The following is a 13,849-nucleotide window of genomic DNA, read 5'->3' on the forward strand; positions in this document are numbered from 1 at the left end:
ATTTTGTTTTGGTGGATTTGAATTGTATGTAAAGCTTTCCCTTAGGAAAGTGTGGATTTGACAAAGACATTCCACAGAAAGTCTTTGGAGTGGAAGGTGTACAAGACTGGGCATCTATGAGGACCCAGAGACCAAGCCTCTGCCTCTGTCCTTAGATGGGGAATTCTTTATGCCTCTGTTTCCTTATCTGTAAAGCCACCATACTGAATAAACTGTGTTTGCAGAAAATGTTAAATAGAATGGTACTGCAAGCTGCATCCCCTCTCCCGGATGTAGGATTCAGTCACATTGTGAGGGGTTAGGAAGACTCAATGAGCTTAGATAGGGACCAGTGGGGAACATCTGAGGACACTGTGTCCTTATCCAGTTGTGATAAGGAGACTGCATCCTCAGGCTTGGAATCTCAGCTGCCAAAACCATAGCCTAATCATCTACGTCATAACCCGCCTAAAGACAAAATAGGAGCAGAGTGTACTTAATGCTTAGAAAGGACACCCCAGAGCAAGCTCTGGTCACTGTGCCTCTGCCTGAGATCATGAAAGCAGCCTGAGCAGTGAGTGTCTTGATGGTCTGAACACTTCATGGCAGCTGGATTTTTCCAGACACCCACCTCCCTTAGTCCTTCTTCCAACTTACAGAATAGTTCCTGACAGCACTCAGTCTTCCCACGTAGACTCTCCTTCAGAAAAGAAAATGTGGTGACCACGTGATATGAACACTCCAGTCTTCCTGGCAAGTTATTCTTTGTGTGTTTTCAATATTGGTATTCTGATCAAGACATGGGCTCCTAGTGAGTTTGGTTGACTTGAGACAATCCTTACAATGCTGAACACTACAGTTCACTGACTGTCTTCTTATATACTGGGTTCTGGAGCTGCTACTTTACAGGCACCATGTCATTTATTCCTGACTCACGTCTGTAGTAGGTATTATTAGTTCCATTTCACGGATGGGAAAAGCAAGATTCAAGGGAGTTAATGTGACTTGTCCAAGGAGACACAACTGAATCGACTTTAGATACACAAGCCAAAGCTGGGTCTGGGCACTTGCAAGCATGGGTGGTGGTGGCCCTTCTGTCCTGTCTGTCATAGATCCTTGTCCTTCTCTTCGGTCTGGACCTAGGTTCATCCCTGTTGTACCCCTGTTGATACCTGACAGCTAAGCCCACTTTTTATGGCTATTTCCTTACTCTGCCTCCCTTTTCACTTCCTTTTCCTATCCGATGACTTCCTCAGTCCTTTCCAGGGTCAATAAATCTGATAGTCACAAAGGTCCCAGCAGCTGCAAGACTCCCACAGCACCCCTTTTGCCTCTTGCTTGGTAGCTACTAAAATGGTCATAAAACTGCTAGTGAAACACTCATTCATACAATAAGTATTTGTGGAGAACTGAGCAAGGGACTGGGAAGAAAAGAAAAAGAACACCCCTCCCCCCCCAGAGTTTACAGCCTATGAGGCGATAACAAGATTAAGTATGGGAGCTGAATGACATTGTTTAAGACAATAGTGAAATAGCTCACAAGGCCAAGTGGGATTAAATCAAATGATACACTCCTCCCCCAAAAGTAAGTAAAACCAGCAGGAGGGAGAGGATAGAACCTGGACACTCCTCTTAAAAGACAGAATTAGGGCAAGTAAAAGGAGAGGCAGTTCTGAAGGTAGGCTGTGGCACTTTACAGGGGACTAAATAGGGTTCTAGAAATGATGTACATGTAACCATTTTAGACAGACATTCAGGGCCCACAGTGCAGCCTCATCTAGGGCTTCCAGTCATGTTCATGTGCCAAAGAGTCCCAGATTGATACTTCTAACTCAGAACTCGCCTGCAGGGTCAGATGGCCAAGTATCCATCTAAAAATTCCTGTTAATTTCTTGCTGGCTAATTCTTGGTTCTCCTCCCTGTAAACCAAACCTGGTCCTCCCCTATACTTAACCATCTTAGTAAAAAATAAATGGCACCAATATCCACCCAATTGCTACAGGACCAGAAATCTGGTAGTTATTACTGATACCTCTTTTTCCTCTACTTCCCACACTCAATTCTTCAACAAAACCTGTTGCTTTTGTCTCTAAGACGCTTCTCATTCTTGGTTACCTCTCTCCAGCCCTACTACCATCACACTTTGCCTCTATTCCTTATCTCCTTGCCTCCACTCACCCTTCCCTAGAATCCATTCTCCGCTGTGGCAGACCAATTTTAAGATAGTCTTCCATGATTCCCATCTCCTAGTATTCACATCTTTGTGTAAGCCCTTCCCCATAAGCGTGGGCTAGCCTACTGACTTATTATTAACCAACAGAGTACAGCAAATGTGCTGAGACGGCACGTCCATGATTAGATTATAAAAGATTGTGACTTCTATCTTGCTAGCCGACTCTGTCCCTTGTTGGCTTTGATCAAGCCAGCTGCCATGTTGGAGAAGCTCCTGTGACAAGGAACTGAGGTCCTCTGTTCAGTAGCTCACAGAAACTAAATCTTGCTATTGATCATGTTAGCTCAAAAGTAGATCTTTCCTCAGTCGTGCCTTCAGATGAGATCCCAGCCCTGGCTGACACCTTGATTGCAGCCCTGTGACTGCCCTGAAGCTAAGCTGTGCCTGGACCTCTGATCCACAGAAACTGTGAAATAATAAGGATGTGTTGTTTTAAGTAGCTGAGTTTGTGACTATTTGTTATGTAGCAATAGATAACCAGTACAGAAAGAGTAACCTTTAAAAGTAAAAACTACGTTGTGGTCACTCTCCTGCTTGAAATCTTGCCTTTGTTCCCTGTTTATTATAGAACAAAATCCAAACTCCATATCAATGTTTACAAGACCCTGGTGAGCCAATCCCTTCTAGTCTTTCCAGCCTTACTCATGCTTCTGGACCCACTCTTACTAAGCTCAGGTCACTAAGGTCACAAGGGCCTTCTTTCAGTTCCTTGAACATGTCAAGCCACTTCTCAGAGAGGCCTTCCCTGACCACCCACATCTTTTAAATATATCCTTCCCCTCAGTTATTCTTTTTTAATGTCCTGTGCCTCTTATAGCACCAATTGTAAATCCTAATGGTTTTATTTACCTTTTTAGTTGTCCTTTGTCTGTTTTTCACTGGACTGTGAGATAATAAGGGCAGAGACTGTTTCTGTCTTATAAACCGTATCCCCAGCACAGAGCAAGAGCTCAAAAAGGACTTACTGAATGAAAGGTAAGTAACTCTGCCCTTCTGGGGCATGCTTTACTCTTACCTTGATCCTCTTATTGTCAACCCCACCCCCTGGCCCATCTCCATCTGCATCGCCTTCACCTGTTTCCTAAAAGCCACATCTACTCATCAAGATCCAGTGTCAGGACTCTAGTCTGTATCTGTTTTCCTCAGGTCCTTGCCCCTTTCCCTGCCCTCTCACTTCAGAACTTTCATAATATCATAGATCTTAGCATCTCCTGAGATGCTTGGCACCTTCCGCTTTGGATTACAGCTGTTTGTATAGAGTCAGATGGTCCCAAACATTTCTCCATTTACCTCACTCTGGAGAAAGAGGCCTAGAAAGAAGCACAGATGGGCAGTAGAAGTTTTGGGAGAAATAAGTTGGGAGCTACTGCAGATTAGCATCAGAACTAAGAAGCTATCTAGGAAAAATCTAGGGGAAAGAGCAGGGTCTACTACCCACCTGGAGACAGGCAAACTTTCCATTTCCCCACTCTATGAGTCTGCAGGGCTGGCATAACAAAATAGCACAGACTGGGGGCTCATAAACAACAGAAATGTATTTTCTCACAGTTCTGGAGGCTGGAAGTCCAAGATCAAGGTTCTGGCTGAATCAATCTCAGGTGAGGGCTCTCTTCCCAGCTTGCAGACAGTTGCCTTCTCACTGTGTCCTTACATGGTCTTTCCTCAGTGCATGTGCCCAGGGTGACTGAGCAAGCTCTCTGGTGTCTTTTCTTAGAAGGACACTAATCCTATCCAATCAGGCCCCATCCTTATGACCTTGTTTCACCTTAATTACTTCCCTGCTCCAACTACAGCCACACTGGGGATGAGGGCTTCAACATATGAACTTCGGAAGACACAAGCATCCGGTCCATAACACCCACCTCCCCAACTCCACTACCTTCCCACTGAAGGAATGGGACTGATGTAGATGTACACATTCTAGGGGTGGGAGTGGGGTAGAGGATGAAAAGGAATATAAATGATGCTAAGTGATTTACAGACATTATCTAACTTAAGACTACAACAATCTCTTTTTAAATTATTGTCCTAATTGGAGAGGTAAGAAAACTGTTGTTCTGAGAGAGTGAGTAAGTAACTTGCTCATGGTTACAAAGATGAAGCTGTTTTTTAAAGTCAGAGATGATAAAAATTATAAAATACTCTTTACCATCGTACATTCCACTTTCCACCCTAATTTGCTGAACCTTGGGTATGAATTTGGGGACAGGGTGTGTACATTCAGAGTTGGGGCCAGAGGCCCAAGAGAAGCATGGAGTGGTTTTCCAGGCAGCTGCCTTTAGACTTCCCTTAGCACCTTAGATTTGGGACTGAATCTCTGAACAGGAATGAAGAAGGGACAGTAAGCTGTATCCTCCCCACCCTGAGCTTCTCCCTTAGGAAGGGAGCACAGTAAGTGGAGTATGTAAAGTGAAGGCTTATTACAGAGCCATTCCCCTCATTGGATTGGCAACTCCAGGTGATGGGATCTGTCCCAGGTGACCTTGTGGTCCCCAGAATTCCCAACACAGACCCTTCCTAGCGATCAGGTACAAGCATGAGTGAGGGACCAGGCAGCACAGGTCTGCACATCTAGGACATAATCCTTACTGGATTGTCTGGTCCAAACCCCGAAGACGTTAAATTATTTACCCAAGGTCACGTAACCAAATGAAGAGTCCAGCACCAGAACCAAGGTCTCCTAGTGCTTAATCCAAAGGTCTTCACACTGCCTCTCAAATCCTGCTCTTGCTGTGGTCACCAAAGTCTTCATTCTTGGGTGATTAATTTCTACCTGTCTCTACTTCCTCTGTTATAATGCATTTGACTTCCTTTTAGGTCCCCACTATTACCTAAGCAGGATTCTTCCATCTCAAAAACTCCACTGATCAAAGCATTCAGAGATACCTTGCCTGAGTCCTTGTAACCTCATCCAGGGAAACAGTGAAGCCTGGAGCTTGTCAGGCACTGGGGCAGGGGGTGGGGGTGCAGGATATTACAGGAAACTCCACTAGTGTAAGACTTTGTGTGACTCTTTCACACCAATGGAAAGAAATGATTTCTTCCAAAGTTGTAACCGTTTCACACAACTTTCCCTCCCCCAACCCCCAATTTTAATTTTAATTTAATTTTAATTTAAAACAGCACTTAGGTACAAATAACAGCTATTATTTCAACAAGCTATTATTTCAACTCGGGTGTCAGGCACTCTGCTAAGGGCAGGAGCCACAGAGGTAATAAACAGGAAAGTCATGGAACCTGTCTTGTGGAGCCTGGTGGTTAGGACAGCCGTAAATAACTGAGGCGGGTGTTATGAAAGAGGAAGTGCCATGGGTGCTATGGGAACTGTGATTATTTTGGGGGCCATAAAACAGGGTGTTTGAACTTCAGCAGCACTGAAAATGGTCTCTTCTAAAAGCTGAATTTTGTTCTGTTCTTCTCTCCCAGGCATTTTTAAAGCCTGTTTTTGTTTGGGGAACAGAATTGGCCACGCCAGGCTGATTGTTCTTTGCACCACCAATTGATCCGAGTAAAGACACAATTCATCAGAAGAAAGCAGGAGAGCATCCAAAAGTGTAACCAAGTTAGTTTCCTGATTTGGAGCATCAGATATTTAATACAGAATTCAGAACAGGTCTGAAGACCCATTGCCATGATGAAGCAGAGATGATGCTCTAATTGGAAAGTCCCAGAGATCTGCTTATATCTGGGGACTGGATCCATTTTTATTTCTCTATGTTCCTTCTGCCTCTGATGCTGGTGAATTCTGGTTTTTCCTCTTGGTCTAGTTGACTAGTCCCAGAGAGAGGTAGACAGGTACAACTGAGATCTCATCTCTCTTTATAACTATGATGTTTGATATCCATGTGGATAGCAGATCTAACATCCTGATTTTGAAATTCCTTCCCTACTCTTATGACCTTCCTTTACAGGCACTTGGTCACCCAAATGCACGGTCAAGTCATGGCTTGGAATGCTGCCAGTTCTACGATTCTTGAACTCCTTTCTCCTACTGTATCTCTTTACTCCTCGCTCATGTCTACTAATGCTTCATTTGTCGCTATGATCAATCTTTCTCTATTCCTCTTTATTTTTCATTTTCTAATCTATAAAGTGCATAAGAATCACCCTGGGAAAGAGTTTAAAATGCAGATTTTCATTCTAATTCAGTCTTTTGAACAGGCACACTGATAATTCTGCAGCCATTGTCTCAGAATGTACTTAGGGAAACACGAGTCTGGATAAGGTCCAAACAGGTGCCCAGCCCCTTGGCCTCACATGGTGGTTCCAAAAGCCTTTCAGCTTCACCCCCTAACACACATAGTCTGCAGTGCCTGCCCTACGCTCTGGCTCTTCCTGTTGTGCTCAGTGTCTGGGAAACAGCCCTGTCAAAAGTCAGAATTTGATTTGAAACACATGGGTTGTATTTTGGTTCTGCCAGTAGAAAACTCAGGATAAATCTCAAGCTTTGTAATCTCCATGTATTCACCTGTCAGACGAAGGGTTTGGACCACTTGATCACCAAGCTTACTTCAGCTCTAACATTTGATACTTCCTGATTCTACTTTTTTGCTTAGGCCATTTCCACCGCCTGGAAATTTTCTGTTGAGAATTGCCCATCCCTTTTTCATTTGCCGCTGATGTTTGTCTCTCAAAACCCTTCCTAGTCTATAAAGCCCTGTTCAAACACTACTTCCTTCATGATGCCTTCCTTGGTCCTCCACACTCTACCTGCATTCTCCTTAAGTCCCCTCAGTGTCCCCTGAATAAGACCCCTCATATATCAGAAATATTTGATATATGTCTCCTCATTAGTTTATAAGCTCCTTGATGCCAGGAACTACGCTTAGTACCACTTACAGCATTGTAACCTCTAGATTAGTGAGTATAGAAGATCATCGATAAATGTTGACTATAAAATGAATGAGAGCATACAATGCCCCTGCTGCCTTCTGTCACTTTTTCTCCCAGAAAAAAGTGCATAACAAGCTTGCCTTTATTGACATCAGACCTACACAAGTATGTTTCAGCCTGATAAATGACAGCTGGATCTTGCTTACAGCTTTCTAAACTGCTGAGAGCAAAACCCCATTTTCCTTTGCCCGCGTCTGGTAGTGATGATAAAGTCCTCAAGGGAGTAGACATCTTAGGTTGTTGTTTTCTTACCATTGTCACACATATCTGCTTGTACAATGGGATACTTGTTGGGCTAATCCGCTTAACATTTTAGTATGTCCCAGGAATGAATGCCCCAGGGGTGCTGAAATCAGGCCCCCTATGCACTCTGCCAAACTATCCCAATTCTAAACCCCACCCCCACCCCCACTTTTAGCTTCTGCACCAAGTGACCTGGAAGTTGCATGGGTATAAGATAGTCAGCAAAACGTTCAGAGCTGACAGAAAATAAAATAAGCCCTCTATGTAGCAAACAAGCCCCTTCTGTCCAGCAACGTGAGATTGGATTTCTCATACATTATTATTATATTACATGTAGGGGTCATTTTCTGCAATAATCTAATTTATAAAAATCACTTCCCAATTTTTTGGTCTCAAGATCCATTACACAAAACAGAATCTAGATTAGCCGTTTTATATTTTACCCAACATATATGTGTGTGTGTATATATATTTATATATACATATATATATATATATATATATACTTGGAGGGCATTATGATAAATGAAATAAGTCAGACAAAGAAAGACAAATACTGTATATATCATGTATATGTGGAATTAAAAAATACAACAAACTAGTGAATATAACAAAAAAGAAGCAGACTCACAGATAAAGAGAACAAACTGGTGATTACCAGTGGGGGGTTGGGAGGGGCGATATAGGGGTAGGGCATGAAGAGGTACAAATTATTAGGTATAAAATAAGCTACAAGGATATACTGTACAACATGGGGAATATAGCAAATATTTTATAATAACTATAAATGGAATATAATTTTTAAAAATTGTGAAACACTATATTGTATACCTGTGACATATAATACTGTATATCAACTATACTACAATTTTTTAAAACCCTATGCTTATATGTATAACATTATCTAGACTAACCCCCTTTGTATTTTTAAAAATTGTTGAGGACCTTGGGGACCCCTTGAAAGAGTCTTGAGAAACCTGAGGGCTCCTCAGACTACATTTTGAGAATCTCTGCTCTAGATTGACAAACATTTTGGTAGAACATTAACTTTACAAATTCCCATAACTCTGAAACTGGTAAGGCCGAAGGTAAACAGTATAAATTTAATTCAACAAATATTATCGCACAAAGATAATTAAAATAAGTATAAAATAATGCAGAGTGGACGTAGAATTGACTGGAAATTATCACTATGCACATGTAAACACAATGCTAGGTACTTGATAGGTAGGCTTTTTCAAGGTTCTAAACTAGCTCTCACTTCATAATGAATCCCTTCCCTTTTCTCTCATTATCAGGGGAAACATGAAAGAAAAGATTTGTCTGTAAGGGTCTCCAAGGTGATTGATTTATATTGTGTCCCAGGACCCCACACAGTCTCTGGCTTGCAGGTTGTCCCATGTGGCCCCTTTCTGTCCATTCTCCACCTTTCTCCTGCTCTCTGCCCTGGGGGCTCCCACCCCAAATGTCCAGTAGGGTTTGGCCAATGGGGAGCCCTAACAGGAGATCAGATAAAGGGGAAGGAGTGGGTGAGGATATTAATTCCCCAGCTCTGCCCTCAGGTCCCTTTGGGCTGGCTATACCCCTTCACGGAAGATGAGCTCTCCCCTCCAAGCAGCCCCCTCTACACAGCTCTCTCTCCTTACAGGTTCTAGCCACCTCTTCCTCTCCCATCCTTTGGTCCCAGGAGTGGTGTTGGCCCCAATTGCCCTCTGGTTCCCCCAAACTCCACCCACACCTTTGTAAGTCATATCTTTGTAAAGAAACCTTCCTGGAATTATTCTAACTTGAGGGAGCCATCAATTTCCTGACACTGCCCTGTTGATACACATTAATAATAGCCTATGGATTATTGAAAAATTTTACAAATCTGTTTTTATCCAGTCATTCATTTTTTAAAAATATTTCTTCTTTAGGTGACTCTTTTATTTTCATTTCTCTTTCAACTTTAGGCAAGATCAGTTGTTGCACACAATCCTGTTCAATTCCTTTTCTCCTAACTGTCCCCCAACTACGCAAAAATCTCTCCAAAGGTTGGTCCCTCCCTAACTCATGAAATTGATTGAGACCGTTAACTTCAGGAGGTGGTTTTAGGAGAAATTATGGGCCCAGGAGCTACTCTACTTAAAACTTTGTCGCTGATTGTTAACCTTCACTATCTCTATGGACATTATTCTGGAGTTCAATTCACATCGGAAACGGGTCTCAGGTTAAACGGCTGTCACTACCATTCAAGCAAAGCTAGAGAGAGCTAGAGGGAGTATCAGGGCAGCTAAGAACACAAGGGAAAAACTCTGAAGCCACGACTGGGGCTCCTCCTGGCTCTTTGCTCTTCTCTGCAGCGGTTCTCATATTCCTGTGCCTGGGCTGTGAGTCCAGCTGCATGTTTAAAGGGCCAGTGCCTCCTCAGGGAGGCCTGGAAACCATTAGCTATCCCTGCAGGCTGCGGAGTCTAGTGCCTCTTTCCTTCCTTAATCACCCTTTCACAGCCTACACCTCCCCCTACTAACAAACATTTTATGCAAAATCGGGATACCGGATACAAGCTCCATCCCTTTGCTCCCGCCCTGCCCTGTTTCACTTTGCGGAGGTGAATGCAGAAATCTGATTCCTGCAGCCCAGCTTGCTCAACCCACAAAGCCTCCTTTGGTAGCAGGAACCAGACCTGGCCCCATTTCCCCTCTTTCCTTCTCTGCTCACACACAATTCCCGTCCTTGGCAGCTTCCGATAGGAGCCGTGACAACAGGACAGAGCGTTGTCACCCTCCATAATTAGCCCGGCAGGCAAGGCTGCTGTAATATCACAGCGCTGACAGATCTCGCACCTATTAAATTATTCACGCCACCGGAGTGTAATCGGCTGTCACGTTCAAAATAGGTCACTCACGCTAAGGCTGCTGGAGGTGAAAATTTCCCAGCAATGGCAACAAATCCAACCGCTTCGGTTTAAGCAAATCTCCAAAGTCAGAGGCAGCTCCAAGCAATCCCCTATTACATATCTTTCATTGAGTCTCAGTTATGTTTTCATTAGCGGCAGCACGAAGAGGCTGGAACAGCTGTCCGCTGGCAGGCACGAGAGCTGGGGGATGGAAGGCTTTATTTCAGCTTCTTCTTTCACTGACCCGTCCTCAGCGGCCTCGAGGGGCTACTTGAAGAAGATAAATCAGAACACCTGCTTTCGCCTGCTCTTTGACCCAAGACAGCAGCCAAGTCAAACGAGGATGTAAGCACTGGGCACTGGCAGGTTTTAGAAGAACAAATGGGACACACAGGCCTCTCTGAGAAGTGCCTCTCAGCCCCGGGTGCCGCGTTCAAAGAGGAATTCAAGTTCAACAGCTGTGGGGCGAGTGCCCCTGCGTTTCAGATCCCAATTCATAGCCATTTGGGGCTCTTCAGAGCTCAGAATACACTTGCCCTCTTGTCGGCAAAGATATACTATTCGACTCAAGTGCTTGGTGGAATACAAATATTTGACTGCGCTATTGCAGTGTTTGGAGAATGACTGGTGTGTTAATACGTTCTTTTAATGGTTTTTGAGGATACGAAAGGTGATCTTACGGAGGAAGAACAATTTTTCCCATATGAGAATACAGAGAAGGGATTGAAGACAGAGCTTCTGGGATTGGAGTTAAAATGACAGCAAATGTGCTGATGGCTTGCTCTTGACTGTTTAATGGATGTGTGACTGGGGGAGGCTGATAAATCTTCGGGAAGGGGGAAAAGAGAGGGAGTGGTACTCATCAATGGGAGTATTTCCTCACCTACCTTCTATTAGGAGGATAAGACCCAAAACCTCTAAAGAGATCTCTTTCAGCTGAGATGCTATGGATGTACAGCCTTGGAGTGTAATGTCAAGAAATGCAAGCATTTTAATTTGATGAACACAGCACCACATGCACAGAGGCCACATGAAGATGGAGAGTTTACGGATGCATTGCCATGATTATTCTATTTTTCATAACAGTGCTCCCAAAGATGTTAAGCGTTCTCCTTCAAATATTCACGTTCAAGGAGCCTGCCCAGATGTTCCAGCCCCTCCCCTCTGATCTTTCCTTCAAACTCCCTTAAGTATTTATGATCTGGTTTGCATTATATTCTCAAACTCCAGGTTTTAGGGAACAGCCCATATAGGTTATATAGCCCGATTCCCCTAAGCTGGAGATAAATCTATGAGTAATTCTCACTTATGTATATGCTGCTTTATTATCAACATTTCAATGGAGAGTTTCTAGTGCCCACTTTTCTGGGTACTTGGATTGGGACTTCCTGAAATCATCCACTGTTTATACCTACATTGTCAAATAAACTGTCCTAGACTGGACTCCTGTTTGTCCATAATGGCAATACACCACCCATCCCAAGCCTACTTATCCAGTAGCCTTCCTCATGCCAGTAAAGAGCAGCAGCATGCTTCTAGATGCTTGGGTCAAAGTCTTGGAGTCATGCTTAGTGACTGTTCCCCCCTGAAAAGTATCAGGCCTGGTCAGTTCCCCACCAATTCTCTTCTGGAATATCGCCATTCTCCCCTAACTTTTTTTCCCCCTTGCTTTTGCCCTTTATGCCCACATTGGGTCTTTTGTTTGTTTGTTTGTTTATGTATCTTTAATGGAGGTACTGGGGATTGAACCCAGGACCTCATTAAGCACAAGCTTCTTGAGCTGTGCTCTCCCCCTCATTGTTTTTTTCAAGACAACAGAATGATCCTTCTGAAAGGCAAATCAGATTATGTCACTTTGCTGAACACTCCCCGATGGCTCCCCATCTCCCACAGAGCAAAACCTCAAATCCTTACAATGGCCCGTAAAGCTTTGTAAGAGCTGGACACCCCACTGACCCCCAGAAACCTCCTGGGTCCCATCTTCAACTGCTCTGGCTTCGCTCACTTTGGGCTGCAACCACACTGGCCTCCTGACTCTTCCCAGAACATTCTCCTCCTGATATCCAGGTCAGACCTGCAGTCCCTTTGAGTCTCCAAGCATTTGTCAGTAAAGCCTTCCGTGACCACCGTGCTCTCTTCTTACCCACCCTTACGTTTTCTCCATAACATTTCTCGCCATCTGACACCTCAGATTTTCACTTCTTTGTCTACTGTCTGGCTCCCTCCACTACAACATTAACTTCACAAGGGTTGAGGCTGTGCTGTATTCACTGCTGATCCTGAGAGCCGAGGAGAACTGAATCTAGCACACAGTAGATCTTCAACAGATAGTCTTTAAATGAATGAAAAAATACATCTCACATCCCCATATAGTTCATGAGCTCCTGAGGGGGCTGCATGTGTTAATTATGCTACTCCTGTCTAGAGGAGCCTCAGTAAGTGCTAGTCTCAAAATTTTTACGGAGAGATTCTAAAACTGACTCCCAGCTAGGCAGACATCGGTAGGAAGAATTCCCATACCCAACTCTTACACATTCTGTTACGAAGAACACAGTCTTTCTATGATTGCATCAGATATGCTTGGCCAAGGTCAGAATCAGTTTCTGGAAACATTTCTATCTCACATGGAAGTTCAGTTCCCTGCTGTTACATTTACATGACTCAAGGAAAAGTTTTGCAGACTTTCAGGAACTGCCTGGTTCTTTCTTATTTTTGGCTGTACCCATCCTCACTCTTTTTCTTTTTTTTAATGTGGAAATATATATGTTATGTATGTATGTGTAACTATAATACATATAATGTAAGATTTACCATCTTAATCATTTTTTCTTTTCCATTTTAATTTATTACAAGATATTGAATATAGTTCCCTGTGCTGTACAGTAGGACCTTGTCATTGATCTATTTTATACACAGTAGTTTGTATCTGCAAATCCCAAACTTCTAATTTATCTCTCTCATCCATCTTAATTATTTTTGTTTGTTTGTTTGTTGTTTTCTTAGGGGGTGCAATGAGGTTGGTTGGTTTAATTAATTAATTAATTATTTTAATGGAGGTACTAGGGATGGAACCCAGGACCTCTTGCCTGCTAAGCATGTGCTCTACCACTGAGCTGCACCCTCCCCCCAGTCCTTTGTAAGTGTACAGTTTAGTGGTGTTAAGTACATTCACATGGTTGTGCAATCAAGTCCCAGAACTCTTCATCTTGTAAAACTGAAAACTGAAGCTATATCCATTAAACAACAACCCCTCCCATTTCTCCCTCTGCCCAACCCCTGGCCATCAGCATACCATTTTCTATCTCTATGAATTTGACTACTCTAGCCTCATATACGTGGACTCATACAGTATTCGTCTTTTTGTGACTGGCTATTTCACCTAGCTTAATGTCCTCAAGGTTGATCCACGTTGTGGCATGAGTCAGAATTTACTTCCTTTTTAAGGCTGAATAATTCAATATTCCACTGCATGTACAGACCGTATTTTGTTTACCCATTTATCCACTGATGGCACTTGTATTATTTCTACACTTCGAGTATTATGAATAATGCTACTATGAACGTGAATGCACAAATATCTCTTCAAGAACTTGCTTTCAGTTCTTTTGGGTATATGCCCAGAA

The 13,849-nt window shown here is 43.3% G+C and overlaps 1 protein-coding gene across 5 annotated transcripts in view; it reads right to left on the reverse strand.

Moving 5' to 3' along the window:
* Positions 1-13,849, reverse strand: part of RIPOR2 (RHO family interacting cell polarization regulator 2) — a 177,198-nt gene that overhangs the window by 74,696 nt on the left and 88,653 nt on the right. The window lies entirely within an intron of this gene.

This window comes from Camelus dromedarius, chromosome 19 (genome assembly GCF_036321535.1).
Source record: "Camelus dromedarius isolate mCamDro1 chromosome 19, mCamDro1.pat, whole genome shotgun sequence".
In the NCBI taxonomy this organism is placed as follows: Eukaryota; Metazoa; Chordata; class Mammalia; order Artiodactyla; family Camelidae; genus Camelus; species Camelus dromedarius.